This window comes from Saccopteryx leptura, chromosome 4 (genome assembly GCF_036850995.1).
Source record: "Saccopteryx leptura isolate mSacLep1 chromosome 4, mSacLep1_pri_phased_curated, whole genome shotgun sequence".
Lineage (NCBI taxonomy): Eukaryota > Metazoa > Chordata > Mammalia > Chiroptera > Emballonuridae > Saccopteryx > Saccopteryx leptura.
In genome coordinates this window covers 60,767,882-60,778,808 of record NC_089506.1, presented here as the reverse complement: position 1 = coordinate 60,778,808, position 10,927 = coordinate 60,767,882, and the positions used below count along the sequence as shown (strand labels likewise).

General features: G+C 35.1%; 1 non-coding gene across 1 annotated transcript; it reads right to left on the bottom strand.

The window, feature by feature from the left end:
• Positions 1 to 8,311: 8,311 nt before the first annotated feature.
• Positions 8,312 to 8,387, bottom strand: TRNAA-AGC (transfer RNA alanine (anticodon AGC)). The gene has a single exon. It is a non-coding gene; the product is annotated as a tRNA-Ala (tRNA).
• Positions 8,388 to 10,927: the final 2,540 nt, after the last annotated feature.

The following is a 10,927-nucleotide window of genomic DNA, read 5'->3' as shown; positions in this document are numbered from 1 at the left end:
TCTTCAATAAATGATGCTGGGAAAACTGGAAAGCCACATGCAAAAGAATGAAACTGGACTGCAGTTTGTCCCCCTGTACTAAAATTAACTCAAAATGGATTAAAGATCTAAATATAACACCTGAAACAATAAAGTACATAGAAGAAGACATAGGTACTAAACTCATGGACCTGGGTTTTAAAGAGCATTTTATGAATTTGACTCCAAAGGCAAAGAAGTGAAGGCAAAAATTAATGAATGGGACTACATCAGACTAAGAAGTTTTTGCTCAGCAAGAGAAACTGATAACAAAATAAACAGACAGCCAACTAAATGGGAAATGATATTTTCAAACAACAGCTCAGATAAGGGCCTAATATCCAAAATATACAAAGAACTCATAAAACTCAACAACCAACAAACAAACAATCCAATAAAAAAATGGGTAGAGGACATGAACAGATACTTCTCCCAGGAAGAAATACAAATGGCCAACAGATATATGAAAAGATGCTCATCTTCTTTAGTTATTAGAGAAATGCAAATCAAAACTGTAATGAGATACCACCTCACACCTGTTCAATTAGCTATTATTAACAAGACAGGTAATAGCAAATGTTGGAGAGGCTGTGGAGAAAAAGGAACCCTCATCCACTGTTGGTGGGAATGTAAAGTAGTACAACCATTATGGAAGAAAGTATGGTGGTTCCTCAAAAAACTGAAAATAGAACTACCTTATGACCCAGCAGTCCCTCTACTGGGTATATACCCCCAAAACTCAGAAACATTGATACATAGAAACACATGCAGCCCCATGTTAATTGCAACATTGTTCACAGTGGCCAGTACATGGAAACAACCAAAAAGCCTGTCAATAGATGACTGGATAAAGAAGATATGGGGCCCTGGCCGGTTGGCTCAGCAGTAGAGTGTCGGCCTGGCGTGCGGGGAACCCAGGTTCAATTCCCGGCCAGGGCACATAGGAGAAGCACCCATTTGCTTCTCCACCCCCACCCCCTCCTTCCTCTCTGTCTCTCTCTTCCCCTCCCGCAGCCAAGGCTCCATTGGAGCAAAGATGGCCCGGGCGCTGGGGATGGCTCTTTGGCCTCTGCCTCAGGTGCTAGAGTGGCTCTGGTCGCGGCAGAGCGATGCCCCAGAGGGGCAGAGCATTGCCCCCTGGTGGGCAGAGCGTCACCCCTGGTGGGCGTGCCGGGTGGATCCTGGTCCAGCGCATGCGGGAGTCTGTCTGACTGTCTCTCCCCATTTCTAGCTTCAGAAAAATACAAAAAAAAAAAAAAAGAAGATATGGCACATATACACTATGGAATACTATTCAGCCATAAGAAATGATGACATCGGATCATTTATAGCAAAATGGTGGGATCTTGATAACATTATACGAAGTGAAATAAGTAAATCAGAAAAAACCAGGAACTGCATTATTCCATATGTAGGTGGGACATAAAAGTGAGATTAGGAGACATTGATAAGAGTGTGGTGGTTACTGGGGGAGGAGGGAGAGGGAGAGGGAATGGAGTAGGGGGAGCGGCACAAAGAAAAATAGATAGAAGGTGACAGAGGACAATCTGACTTTGGGTGATGGGTATGCAACATAATTGAACGACAAGATAACCTGGACATGTTATCTTTGAATATATGTATCCTGATTTAATGATTGTCACCTCATTAAAAAAATAAAATTATTAAAAAAAAGAAAAAAAAGAAAATTAGCTTGTCTAGTTAATAATGGGAAAAGGAGAATGTAAAAATAAGTATTAAGAAAACTTCGGTAATTTTAATATTTCTTTTTAGTTTATTTCTTAATATAATAATTTTATGTATAGGGAAAAATAAAGTCATTCTTTTTTTTTTTTTTGTATTTTTCTGAAGCTGGAAACGGGGAGAGACAGTCAGACTCCAGCATGCGCCCTACCGGGATCCACCCGGCACGCCCACCAGGGGCGATGCTCTGCCCCTCCGGGGTGTGGCTCTTCCGCGCCCGGGGCAGAGGCCAAGGATCCATCCCCAGCGCCTGGGCCATCTTTGCTCCAATGGAGCCTCGCTGCGGGAGGGGAAGAGAGAGACAGAGAGGAAGGAGAGGGGGAGGGGTGGAGAAGCAGATGGGCGCCTCTCCTGTGTGCCCTGGCCAGGAATCGAACCTGGGACTTCTGCACGCCAGGCCAACGCTCTACCACTGAGCCAACTGGCCAGGGCCTAAAGCCATTCTTAGGAAGAAGTAGAATACCATATATATTATTATAGGCTTATGCTTGGAAATGGTTTTTAGAAAAACCAGAATCTTTCTGTGTGCCTCTCTGGGAACTTTTATTTCTCAGTTATGGTAAAATTTATAACAAATTTTTCACTGAGACATTAAGGAAAAGACCAATGTTTTTACTTTATTTCTAATAAAGCAAAGACCACTGAATAAAAATAAAAGTTTAATAAATATAAATCATAAAAGTATTATTATATATGCATTGCATACCTTGTAGATGAAAGGAGTGCTTCTTAATAAAATATGTCTTTGAAATAATGACTTCTAATAAAATAATTTATAAACTAGATGCTACTAACAACATTAAAATAACTACATTATTGAATTAAAAGAAGCACCTGACCCAAAGTATTTTAAATGAAGTTGGCAAATTAAATTAGAGTCACAAATACAGTCCTGATAAAAATAAAAAAAAATATATATATAAATATTTAGTATTACATGTGACATATTGTGAAGACCCTCATAATAAAAGCCAGGATGTGAGTTCTGGTACACATGGGAAACTACAAGCAGCACCAGCTCCCCTGACTTTCTAGGCGGAGTGCCCTAGTGCCAGCTCCCACACATACATATTTGTGCTAGCCGACTCAGTCACGGATCCCAGGCATTTCTAGGTCAGCCACTGGGAAGACGGCCTTATAAGGAATGGACTAGCTAGCTCAGCAAGTCAACATCACTACACTGACAATGGCTGATGTAATGTGGCACCATGCCACAGTTGTCTCTGTGCCGTATATCTACCCGTGCGAGATAAAATAGAAATAAAGTATTGAAGCCTGCACCACTTGCCTCCTGCCCCTCGCATGTTTTTCACCTTGAGGATCTCACTGCCTAAATCATTCCTTGCAGAGCAGGTGTGCTCCAACACATATTATATGGTAACTTACTGTACCTGGAATATGTTAGGTAGGTCTTAAATAAAAATAAATTTTCTTTCAGAATTGATTCATTAAAAATCTATAATTGAAAGTATTTCTAAATGCCAACTCATTACAAATCTTACATAGTAAATAAAAGAAAGGCAAAATTACTAATTTTAATACAGGGTAGGGCAAAAGTAAGTGTACAGTTGTAAATTCATGAAGCACATAGTTTATTCTTGTATTATTATTATTATTTAAATTTTATGTATTCATTTTAGAGAGAAGAGAGGAGAGAATAAGGGAGGAGCAGGAAGCATCAACTCCCACATGTGCCTTGACCAGGCAAGCCCATGGTTTTGAACAGGCAAACTTAGTGTTCTAGGTTGACACTGTATTTGCTATGCCACCACAAGTCAGGCTTGTATCACTGTTTTTTAACTATTATATTACTTTTTGTAGTACATTCCTATTTACTATCAGAAACTATAAACTGCTTTGTGGCAAAAGTGAAGCATACTGTGGGCTGATTTTCTTCTGCATAAGAAAGGAAATAAAGACTATTTGGTCTTTATAAAATGTTTCTTGAAATTCAGAGAGCTGATACAGGTGAAGAGAAACTTAGTACATACATCTATATCTTATACCGGTTGTAATGTGAATGCCTTCATCATCCAATATTTAAGCCTGCAAAATCTCATTGTATATACAGAAAAACAATCTACAATATGGGCCATACATTGAAATCTCTTCATTTTGTGAGACACTTTTACACCATTAGACAATGTTAACTAATTCAGAATAATGAATAACTGTACCTAAATTTTTTAAACATTCCAGAAGCTGCTAATTATCTTGATGTATAAATATTTCTAGAATACTTAAACTTTCTCTTCAATTAGTTGTTGAGTATATATTTACTGATTTTATTTATATGAAGCCCCAAATCAAGAGAAGTTACATTTAATATAATAATTCAAAATTGGGCAGTGGGATTGACCAGAGAAAGACATAAAGAAACTTTCTCAGATAAGAAAAATAAACTATTTCTTTTCATTTGCATTATAGTTACTCCTTGTTTTCAATGGACTAAACTGATCTAATTAAAAAGTTTAATTTTGTTGTTTGAAAATTATATCTCAATGAAAATGATCTCAATTTTTAATTTTAAATTTGTATCTGTAAAACTCCGGACAAAGAAAAACTAAAAACTACTCTAATTACTTCAATCAGACATGGAGGTAATTGAGGTTTTTCAGAATTTGTTAAACTGAGAAATTCTGAGAAATATGAATCCCAAGAGAACACAGAAGGCAGAAAATAGTGCTGAGCTGCCGATCTTCTATCCATCTATCATTTTTCTGTATCTATTTATCTAAGGACAGAGAGAAAATTGTGCAATTTATTGCAAGTATATATAGACTTCATTAATTTTATTAGTTAGTAGCATTGCATCTTATGAAGGTACCATAATGTTTGTGGTGAATATTTGACATTATCTCAGTTTTTATTACTTTTAAAAAATTGCTATTGTTTCATAAGATTTTCTGGAGAGTCAAGATTTTATTTTGCTTGGGTAAAAACCTTTAAATGCTATTGCTAGATGAAATATTTTAAAATGATCAGTTGGGTCAAATCACTGTCAGACATCACTTCTACTTGTCTACTGATTTTTCTTTATAAATACTTTGAAATTACAGAAAGAGCAATGTTAAAATTCCTAAGTTTGTGCACTTGTGTATTTCTTCCTTTATTCTTCTTTTTATTTTTGTTTTATAAATTTTTAAAATCTTACAAATTACATACAAATGTATTATGTCTTTCTTATGATTGTTTCCTTGTTATCTTTATGAAATATTCATTTTTTATTTCTGTTAATATTCATAATTAAATTTTTATTAATATAAATAAAACCACCCTAAGAATTTTTTCTGTTTACATTGTATATTTGTTTTTACCCTTTACTTTCAACTTGTATATTTTTAATATTTAAAATGTTTCTTATAACTAACTTATTGTTGATATTGCTTCTTTTTAAGACAGACAGAGAGAGAAACAGATAAGGAAATACAGACAGGAAGGGAGAGAAATGAGAAACATCAATTCTTTATTGCAACACCTTAGTTGTTCATTGATTGCTTTCTCTTCTGTGCCTTGACTGGAGGGCTACAGTAGACCAAGTAACCACTTGCTCAAGCCAGCAACCTTGGGCTCAAGCTAATGAGCCTTGCTCAAACCAGATGAGTCCATGCTCAAGCTGGTGACATTGGGGTTTTGAACCTGGGTCCTCCACGTCCCAGTTGGACACTGTATCCACTGTGCCACTACCTGGTCAGGCTGCATTTGCTTTATATTTATTCTAAGAAGCTTCCCTTTTTAATCAGTGTATTTAGTAAGTTTTCATTTTATGTAATTACTGACATTTTCAATTCCTTTAAATATTTTGTTTTGTTTTCTTTTGTTTTGTTTCTTTCTTTTTAAATGGGAGAAGGGGAGATAGTGAGACAGACTTCCACAAAGACCCTGACTGGGATCCACCTGGTAACCCAGGTCTGGGCCTGATACTCTAATTAAACGAGTGTTTTTTAGCATCTGAAGCTGACACATTGACCAACCAAGCTATACTCAGTGCCAGGGGCCAATGCTCGAACAAATCTAGCCACTGGTGAGTGGGAAAAAGTTAGAGAACCGGCATAGAGAGGGGGAGAGAAGCAGATTGCCTTCTCTTGTGTGCTCTGATGAGGAATCAAACCTAGGACATCCATATGCCAGACCGACACCCTCTCCACTGAGCCAATCAGCCAGTGCTGTTTTCTGTTTCTTTAAACTGTCATTTTTTTCTTTGTTCCTAATTCTGGCTTATTTTTCAGTAAATTATATATCTTTATTAGTCCTTTTTATGCTCTCTATTGATTTTTTTAGCTATCTTCGCAATTTTTTGTGGTTGTTGAATATATTAAAATATATATTATTAATTTATCACAGCTTATCCTTAAAGAATACTAATTCATAAAAAATATTTATATTTTTAATCGTATAATTATACCTTCCCCAAAACTCTTTGCATTCATTCTGTCATACGTTTTATTTATAACTATACTGTAAAATTTGTAGCATGTTATAATTCTTGCTTTAAAATATCAGTTATTTTGAGTTGGTACGCATAGTCAAGTGCACAGTATTTTATATGTTTCCAAGTAGTTAACCCTTTGTGATGCTCCTTTTTCTCTGTTACAGATAAAAGTTTCATCTTGTTACTCCTTTTAGTTAGAAATTATTCTTTCTGCATTTTTGTAGTGCAAGTCTGTTAAAAGTGATTTCTCTCAATTTTCATCCATTTGGTATAGTTTTTATTTTGCTTTCACTTTTGAAGAATATTTTCACTGCATATAAAATTCAAGATTGGTTACTTTTTTTCTTTTAGCATGCCAAAAGCATGTTTTTTTTTTGTATTGTTATTTCATCTTTATTTTGAAAAGATACCTTTCATTCTTTTTTTTATTCTTCTTTATATATTGTAATATTTTCATTTTCTGGTGAAAGATTTTAAGATGTTCTTATTTTTGGTTATTTAGCAGTTTGACTCAGATTTACCTAGTTGGGGTTATTACTTATAATGGTGATTAATGTATTAGTTATGCTAATAATATTCTCTAAACATAAATTTAAAGGATTAAAAAGTATCTTATAAGTTTTAATTATGAGTATCCAGAAAAGACATATATACTAAATTGTATAAGCCAAATTTAGTAACACTAAGTGACAATTATAAAATTCAATCTTCTCTTTAAAAGATGTTAGTTACTAAAGATTTAAGGTATTAATATGTGTTCTTAAATTTCTATTTTTATTTATATTTACTATCAACACCTTTAAGTGCCAAAAGTTTGAGTAGAACTTGAAAGTGTTGAAAACTTTAAAATAAATCCTGATCTAGAAGGAAAGATGTCAACTTCCATAACAGATATAAATGACACAATAAAGTTTAAACTATTCTTTGTTTTTAAAGGCTACTGTTAAGATTTTATGGAATATAAGTACTGACATTATTTTCTGTCATAAAACAATGTTTGTTTAAGTTTTCCCCCCTCACTATTTAATTTAAAATTACCTGGCATTTTGTTAAAAAAGCAGACATCCCGAACTTACCTCAGGCAATCTGTATGAGAGAAATATAACTGTGGGCACAAAATCATTTATATTTATAAACTTTCCTCTTCACTTTAGGCTGAATAATGTTTTCAAAATCATTTTCTTAGACCTATATACATTTCTAGAATAGTGTATCCCAATGTATGTAAAATATTAAACCTATATTGAGACTTGACCTGATGCATTATACTACTCAGTAAAGATTATCTTCAATTATACAATTTTAAGAAAAGTATGAAACTTTAACCTTACTGTTGTGATCAAAATTACTCATTATCTCACTGTAGGTCATACTATGTAGGAAACGGAGTCATCTTACTAGGCATCTCAGACATATTGTTATATATTTCCTAATAGCTTAATATGTAGTAAAATCTGTATCATATTTGGATTCAACTCTGAAAAAAAAAAGTTCTCCACAATAAATTGTGTGGCAGCAAATCAGAATAGTTAGTAGTTATAGCATAAAACTGGTAGTCAAATGAACTTGGTATGAACATTGTCATTACCAGTTATTAAGCACATGATGTCTTCTAAGCTTCTCTACTATTATACTTTAAATCTCTTTTGCCAGAATTTTAGTGTAAGTTAAAGATTTATGCAAAATTTCTATTGAAAATGTTACTTTTATTTATTTTTATTTTTATTCTTTCAAATAGATTTATTGGGAGACATTGGTTAATAAAATTAGATGTTTCAGGTATATAATTATTTTGTTTAATTTTTTTTTTTTCATTTTTCTGAAGCTGGAAACAGGGAGAGACAGTCAGACAGACTCCCGCATGCGCCCGACCGGGATCCACCCAGCACGCCCACCAGGGGCGACGCTCTGCCCACCAGGGGGTGATGCTCTGCCCATCCTGGGTGTCGCCATGTTGCGACCAGAGCCACTCTAGCGCCTGAGGCAGAGGCCACAGAGCCATCCCCAGCGCCCGGGCCATCTTTGCTCCAATGGAGCCTTGGCTGCGGGAGGGGAAGAGAGAGACAGAGAGGAAGGCGCGGCGGAGGGGTGGAGAAGCAAATGGGCGCTTCTCCTGTGTGCCCTGGCCGGGAATCGAACCCGGGTCCTCGGCACGCTAGGCCGACGCTCTACCGCTGAGCCAACCGGCCAGGGCCGGCAGGTATATAATTATATCATATAATACATCATATGTACATTAAAATGTTACATTTACAAAGTACACTTTGTCAATCTACTTTTCATCAAAATATGGAATTTAACATCATGAATTTATGTACAGAAATTTTGTTCAAAAGCAATTATTTATAGGAGCTCAGAATTTCACAAAGAACCTAGCAAATCTGTCATTTACAGTTGCCCCTTAGGCACTTTTATAACATTAATTGTTTAATTTAACCACTGTGTTTAATGGCTGAATAGTTGTAATGAATCAAACAGTCAAAATTATAGAATTACATATTTTCCTAGTCTTGTATTTATATTTAAATCAGACAACCTCAGTTAATTTCACACTTTTTATGTCTTAATTATTTCCCTCTTATCACATTTTCTGTCGTGGTGTAAGGTATAGATCAGAACTGTTGAGTGTCAGTAGAATTAGATTGCTGTATCTAAAAAAGATCAGGATAAGATTTCTTAGTAGATTTAATCAGTATTAGAGAAACAGGGGAATCCAAATATATCAAAAATAAACAAAACCCAAAAGCATGTAGCTACTGAGGAAGTTCTTGCTCTTAGCTTTGAAATTGCTCACTGCTTTCTTGTGTCTAACATATTTATCATTTGTTCTTCTTGGGTATGTAGATCCACACTGCCTCTTGAATTAACCAACATGCTTGTTGTAAAGAGGTTTCATGGCAACATCTTAGATTCATGAAATATCTTCAATAGTTTACAGCTTATGAATTTGGTTAGTTGTCTAGTGAATGCTGGGTGAGCCAACTCCCTCACTCATAGACTGCGTTACTGCATATTCCTTTGCGGTGCACAACCAAACTAGTTTGCCTACATAGTCCATAAGTATGACACTACAGGCATAAACCGAAACACTCATGTCTCAGTTTTTGTAAGGTTTTATGAGAGTGAGCCTTGTGTACTTGAAATGTCATATGTTGAGACTGTTATAACCTGGGGACCCTATGGATAGTGCAACTAATAACTTGGTGAGCCAGACATTCATTTGCCACTTGGATGCCTGGCTAAATTAAAAGTTCAGCATTTCCCAACAGAGCAATCTTTAAGATTCCTGATATGATAGTGGGAATTATACTTGTGTTTGTTTAGGAAGGTGCACCTCTTGTTTGTATTCTAGGTAGAAAGATAAATAATTCCAAGAGAAGTATTAGTTTAAATTGTCCACATAAATTTTTAATTGTGCTTTCTTGAGAGAATACAGGTACTTATTTCATCAAAGCTTCTTTTTCCAGGCCCTGGCCAGTTGGCTCAGCAGCAGAGCATCAGCCCGGCATGTGGAAGTTTGGAGTTCGATTCCCGGTCAGGGCACACAAGAGAAGCACCCATCTGCTTCTCCACCCTTACCCCTCTCCTTTTTCTTTCTCTATCTCTCTTTTCCTGTCCTGCAGCCAAGGCTTAATTGGAGCAAAGTTGGCCCAGGCGCTGAGGATGGTTCCATGGCCTCCACCTTAGGCACTAGAGTGGCTCCGGTTGGAATAGAGCAATGACCCAGATGGGCAGAGCATTGCCCCCTAGTGGGCATGCTGAGTGGATCTTGGTCGGGCGCATGTGGGACCATCTGCCTCCCTGTTTCTCACTTCAGAAAAATACAAAAAATTTCAAAAAGAGAAAAGCTTTCTTTTTTAATTTTAAAGTTAACAGACACATTTGGAAATAGATTGGTTTCTATAAACAGATATCAACTTAAATAGTCCTGGTAGAGCAGTTTTCAAAGAAAACATGACATAGAAAACTAGTAAATTTACAAAAAAAATCTCCACATAGGAATATTATGTGTTTATTTGTATATTTTAAGTCAGGTAACAAATGGATTAGAATTCAAAATCTCTTTATTAAGTTGATTAATGACTAATACTTTATGAGAGATTTAGTTTTTTCTGCAAACTGCTGGCCATAATAATTATCCATCTCTCCTGAGAATGCTTTTTGCCCTTGCAATCATATCTACCTTTTACTATCACCAGTAATCCAACCAGAGTAAAGGAATATCTTGTACTATGTATAAATTATCTCTCTGCCTTTATACAATTTTACCACTTATCTATACATCATAAAAATATATATGTATATATATATATTATTAAAACATTCTATAAGTGAAACAATCTATCTTTCTCTATATATATACTTTTTTCATTTAACTCAGCCTTATTTTTGAAATGGAATCATAATCACTGCATGTACTGAACAAAATATGTAAATACATTTAGATATTGTGATCTTGTAGTTCATTGAGTTGTTTTATCTTCCAAAGGAAGTTTACATAAAACTATTTTTATGTACATTGGCAAGTGTTTTTCTGGAGTGCAAAAAAGTAGAAATAATGAGTCATAGAATGTGCATATCTTTCATTTTAATATGAATGTTAAACTGTTTTCCTAATGTGTTCATGTACCTATTTATACATTTATTAGCAATAGATGATTTGCTTATCTTGTTCCACATTCTTTTCAACACTTTATGTTTTCTGATTTTTATTATTATAATTTTCATCAATTT